The sequence below is a fragment of the Hordeum vulgare genome, chromosome 6H (genome assembly GCF_904849725.1).
Source record: "Hordeum vulgare subsp. vulgare chromosome 6H, MorexV3_pseudomolecules_assembly, whole genome shotgun sequence".
In the NCBI taxonomy this organism is placed as follows: domain Eukaryota; kingdom Viridiplantae; phylum Streptophyta; class Magnoliopsida; order Poales; family Poaceae; genus Hordeum; species Hordeum vulgare.
Window position 1 is genome coordinate 96,549,031 of NC_058523.1, and position 6,301 is coordinate 96,555,331.

Below are 6,301 nucleotides of genomic sequence, written 5' to 3' on the forward strand. Positions count from 1 at the left end.
TCAAAGATCTGAACATATAATCCTCCACCAAGTAATCCAACTAGCATCAACTACAAAGAGTAATTAACACTACTAGCAACCTTACGAGTACTAATCGGAGTCGCGAGACGGAGATTGGTTACAAGAGATGAACTAGGATTTGGAGATGAGATGGTGCTGATGAAGATGTTGATGGTGATGAGTCCCCTCCAATGAGAGGAATGTTGGTGATGACGATGGCGATGATTTCCCCCTCCGGGAGGGAAGTTTCCCCGGCAGGATGACTCTGCCGGAGCTCCAGATTGGTTGTGCTCAAGTTCCGCCTCGTGGCGGCAGCGAATCCTCCCGAAAGCATCCTCTTGATTTTTTATAGAAAGAAACCCTTCTTGTAGCAAAAGAGGGGGGGCCAGAGGGCCAGCTGGGAGCCCACAAGCCAACTACGCGCGGCCAGGGGGCGCGCCTAGCACGCTTGTGGCCTCCTGTTGGCTCCCCTCTGGTACTTCTTCGGCCTAGTATTTTTTATAAATTCCAACATAAATCCTCGTTGATTTTCACGACTTTTGGAGTTGCGCAGAATAGGTATCTCAAACTTGTTCCTTTTTCAGGCCAGAATTCCAGCTGCCGGCATTCTCCCTCTTCATGTAAACCTTGCAAAATAAGAGAGAAAGGCATAAGTATTGTACCGTGAAGTGTAATAACAGCCCATAAAGCGATAAATATCAACATAAAAGCATGATGCAAAATGGACGTATCAGACCCACCTAGGCGGCCTGGTGGCATGACTAGGGGGTGGGCCATGCACGGCGGCCGCCTGGGCGACACCTGACTCCCCTCTTGCCTCACTTGATGCTTCTCGAAGCTTCCGTCACGCTGATTTTTTATATATTTTTCTCGGGATTTTTGGGACTCTGTAAATTTGGGTAAAAGTCCCTGCAAAAAAGACATCAATAGACAGAAACTGGCACTTGGTGCACTGAGTTACTAGGTTAGTCCAAATATGTGTAAAAAGGTATGAAAGTGCAGCAAAACATATAACAATGTCACCCAAAAGATCATGGAACAAGCAGAAATTATAGATACGTTTGGGACGTATCAACATCCCCAAGCTTAATTCCCGCTCTTCCTCGAGTAGGTAAATGAGAACACAAATAAATTCTGTGGTGACATGCTAACACACATATAACAACTTCAAAGTAAAGGAAGTGAGATATGCAATTCAAGTCAAGACAATAACAAGAAAGAGTCTATATTTAGTATTGAAATTAGCAAAGTAAGAACATAAAGGTGCAGGAGCTCTCGCTGTTCGTGACTCGAATGTCTCCAAATGGTGTTTGCGTGCAAGAAATGGGAGATTGGTTTAGAGCATAAAAATAGTTTTTAATTGGGAACTCAATCTACTAAAACTTCACACTTGGTATCCTTTGGAATCTTATTTTGTCTTATCCCCAGACCACTAGTCTGGCACAAGTCAAAATGATCCTCTCCCTTTCGAATTTGAGCACTCATGCAATGGATGAGCGTAAGCAAGATATGCTGGCACTTAGGATGGAAAAGACAATAATGATGGGGAAGGAAGACAAAAAGGGTGTGAGAGGCTCACATCAATGAGGACAACCATAGGCAAGAGAAAGCCAAATGATAGATATGATGTGAGGAGTAGGGATTGTCATGCAATGGATGCACATATGAGCTAAGGTAAGCTCTCCAATGGAACTAGTGGGGGTGCATCCAACTTGCTTGCTCATGAAGACCTAGAGCTCATTTGAGGAGGCTCATCATTGGAATATACAAGCCAAGTTCTATAGTGTAAGGGTTCCCACATAGTTATGCATGAATGATAATCTCTATGGAGTACAAATATAACAAAGGAGTACGAGTGTGGATCTTACAAAAGGAATAGTAGTGTTGCCCCCTTCTCTCTTTTTTGTGTGGCCTCTTTGGCTCTTTCTATTTATCTCTAATTTGTCCTCTTTGGGATCTTTTCATTTGTCCTCTTTGGGATTTTTTAATTTCTCCTCTTTGGGATCTTTTCCTCAGTTAAGGGCAACATTCTATGTTTTATAGGAATAAAAGAAGATCTTCACACTTTATAAGAAGTACTCTACCATAAAGAAAAATGAAAACTATCATGATGTATGCAAATGTATGCCTCTGCCAGTGTAGCAGATATGCAATGAAAGTGCGTCATGTAGAAATAATAAGGGCAAGGCCCAACTAGCATGCGGCTCCTCGATCAAGCAAAAGCATGTATGACATGAAGATCAAGTCATGAGATGGTGGATGTTGCATGGAAATGTATCTCGGAAAGGCTATGGAAATGACTTAATAGGTAGGTATGGTGGTTGTTTTGAGGAAAGAAATAATGAGGCTTATGATAACACAGCGTATCATGCCAAGCGTTTGGATGCACCGGCGAAGTTTGCACCAACTCTCAAGATGAGAAATGGCAATGCACGGTACCGAAGAGGCTGGAAAAATATGGATGGTGGAAGTGCCAACAATCGAATACTCACATTAGTCCGAAGAACTCATGCACTTGGTATCAATAACTCTCTATCTAGTCACGAGATTCACAAAGAGACAAGTACCCCGGGGAGGAGTGTTTGGGGGTTTGGTTATCCTTGCGCATCCTCGTCCCATGATAACGTGAGGGTACTCTATATATTCCAACCCCTCCAGAGGTTAGCGATCCCTCTAGTAGCTAGAGTTCTCAATTAATTTTTTTAGTTTTGAAAAAAAACACAGATTTCCCAAAATACGAACCTATCACTAATAGGCTCAAGCTCTTGGCACCAATAGTCCAAATGTTACTCAAAACAATACCTCAAAACTATTGGAAGTTACTACTATACTTAAATAGCAACCTCAATTACCTACTAATGCAAGACACACAACTCAGTGCAACAAGCCAACTCTCTAAACAAGATAAGCATGGTAACTCAAGAGAGTTCCAAAAGAAACCTAAATAAAAGCTCTTAAAAAGATAAAGCATGAAAACTAAGAGAAGGGGATGCACGGGGGCATCTGATACGTCCCAAACATATCTATAATTTCTGCTTGTTCCATGATCTTTTGGGTGACATTGTTATATGTTTTGCTACACTTTTATATCATTTTACACATATTTGGACTAACCTACTAACTCAGTGCACCCAGTGCTAGTTTCTGTTTGTTGATGTCTATTTTGCACGGGCTTTTACCCAATTTTCCGAAGCCCGAAAAATCACAAGAAAAATATATAAAAATCAGCGCACCAGAAGCTTCACCAAGCATGAAAGGGGGACCAGAGGGGTTCCAGGGTCCGCCCAGACGACCTGTGAGCACGGCCCACCCCTAGGTCGTGCCATGAGGCCGCCTAGGTGTGGCCCACACCCTCTGGTGCCCTACTTTCTCCTATATTTACCCATTGATGAGGAAAACCCTATACAGAATCCAGAATCACGGATTTCTCCATCGTTCTGCCGCCCCATCACTTCCTAGATCGGGAGCACCAGAAGACCCCTTCCCGGCACCCTGCCGGAGGGAGGATTGTTTACCTTACGCATAGTTCATTAATGTAGTTGTCAGTTGCTTTGAGTTTACACTTTGGGTGGGGCTCGCAACTTAATACCGGCGAGATGTTTTGGATATATATCTCAAGGTGGATGATTAGTGAGTAGATGCTGATGAATAAACGGTCTACTTGTCTTGGCGTATTGCCCATTACTATTGAACCTCTAACTATCAAGTAGCATAATTAGCATTGCTGTGCGTTCATAATTTTGTCAATTGCCCAAATGTAATTTGTTTACCCAATCACAGTTGTCTCTCGTCTTTTGGGAGAGAGACATCACTAGTGAACATCATGTGACTCCGGTCCATATCACCATCATTGTTTACACCTCCATCATTTACCGATTTCCTTTACATTTCTGTTGCAATCACTATCACTATTCCCGCTTGTGTTTTGATCATTTGCAAACTACAAGGCCGGAGAGATTGACAACCTCTCTGTACTCGTTGGGATGAAAGTTATTTGTTGTTTGTGCAGGTCCATGTATTCCGCTAGCGCCAGGGTGGGAGACACCTACTTGTTGATCCTAGGAGTCCTCCTGGTTCGATAAACTTTACAGTCTTCGAGTAAGGGAAAACTTGTTGCTCACTACATCTTAACCTTCCACTTGGGGTAACCAACGAGGTGCGAGAAGTATATACATGATCTCGTCATCAAGCAAAGTTTTCTGGCGCCATTTCCGGGGACTCCAGTCTTCAAGATAGGGGAGTTGCACGCTATCTTTTACTTTTGCTTTTTAGTCTTGTTAGAGCATCTCTAGTGGAACGTGTAAATTTGGACGTGTATATCTTCATATACACGTCCATATACACCTTGGTAAATTTTACACGTCCCAGTTTTTCAGTGGAACGTGTATAGAGGACGTGGAAATCAGGACATGTATATTTCAACGGCTATATTTTCAAACGGCTATATTTCCAACGGCTATATTTTCAAACGGCTATATTTCCAACGGCCATATTTCTGATCTATATAAACCACCCCTATCACCTTTCTTCCAGCACACTTCTACCTGTGACTTCTCTTCTCACCTAGATTTCTCTATCGTCTCTCACGCAACACAATGAACACATCCACTTGGGACATGAGTTCTTCGTCATCTTCATCTGGCGACGATGAACTCATACTTGCAGCATTCGCCGAGCGCGAGGAGGAAGAGACGAAGAACGCTCGACGCCATGGCGGTTCCAAGCATGGACGTCAATCAATCGATCGAGGAAGAGATGCCGGATTTCTTCTTCTCTGGAACGACTACTTCAAAGAAGTTCCTCGCTTTCCCGAACATTTGTTTCGACGAAGGTTCGTAATTAGTACACTTCTCTGCTTTGGTTCTTTTTTCATTTCCCTAGTCTGATTGACTTTTTATGCATAGATTTAGGATGTCGCGTACTTTGTTCAACCGCATAGCTGATGGTATACTTGAGCATGACTATGATGGTTATTTTACGCAAAAAAGAAGTGCTTCTGGAGCTCTTGGGTTACATCCTCTACAAAAGATGACCGCGGCAATGCGGATCCTCACATATGGAATAGCAGCTGATGGTGTTGATGAGTACATTCGGTCCGCTGAGGCTACTAATTTAGAGTCTTGCCAGTAAACCCTAAGCAATCCATCCATACACAGTTATTTTAGACTCGGATATCAACTGAAAACCAAAGTAAACCCTAACTCAATATCTACACAATGCCAGTGCAAAGGAACACAAGAAGCCATTGTGTTGCAGTGCCATGAAATTTCATCTCCTAAACCAAACCAAAAGTCCAACACAACCCTGCCTGCAGCTGCAAACAGATGAAATTTCATCTCCTAAACCAAACCAAAAGTCCTACACAATGCCAGTGCAAAAGAACACAAGAAGCCAGCCATTGTGTTTACATATTCAGTCATATGACTGAATATTCAGTCGTATTCAACACAGCCCTGCAGCAGCTGCAACCCGCGCGCCTGCGCCGCCCGTCGCCCGCCTCTGCGCCGGCCGCCGCGCGCCCCGGCCGCCGCCCGCCGCGCGCCCCTGCCCCGGCCGCCGCCCGCCACGCGCCCCTGCGCCGGCCGCCGCCCGCCGCTGCGCCAGGCCGCCGCCCGCCCCTGCGCCATCCCGCCCGCCGCGCGCCCCTGCGCCAGGCCGCCGCCCGCCCCTGCGCCATCCCGCCCGCCGCAGGCCGCCGCCCCCATCCTGCCCGCCGCCGGCCGCCGCCCCCATCCCGCCCGCCGCCGGCCGCCGCCCCCATCCCGCCAGCAGCCGCCCCCATCCCGCCCGCCGCTAGCCGCTCCTCCCGCTCGTGAGCTCGTCCCCTCATCCCGCTCGTGAGTTGATGGATACCTTGGGCGGCCGGAGAAGAACGCGACGGCGCGACGGCGATCTGGGGCGAGGTAGCGCTGCGGGACGAAGCAGGCGAGCACGAGCGTGGGTTGGTCGTGGATGTTTCCACGCCGCGTACCGTCGTGGCTTGGTCGTGGATGTATCCACGCCTCGTTTACACGAGTCGCTGGGACTCTTTGGACAGTAAAAAACGGCTGAAGACTTGTATATTTACAATACATGTCCATATAGAGGATCCACTAGAGATGCTCTTAGTTTGCTTTCTAGTTTTTGCTTTAGAGTCTTATACCAAAAACCACAAAAAATTTAGTTACTTTGCTTTGTTTAGTCAGTATGCCTAAATCCTTTGCCTCTTGTGTTGCACCCAAAAGAGAGATTCTCACCTTCAAACAAATGGTTGGAGAAACTTTGAAAGATGCTTGGTATAGAATTAAAGATTCTCAAGATA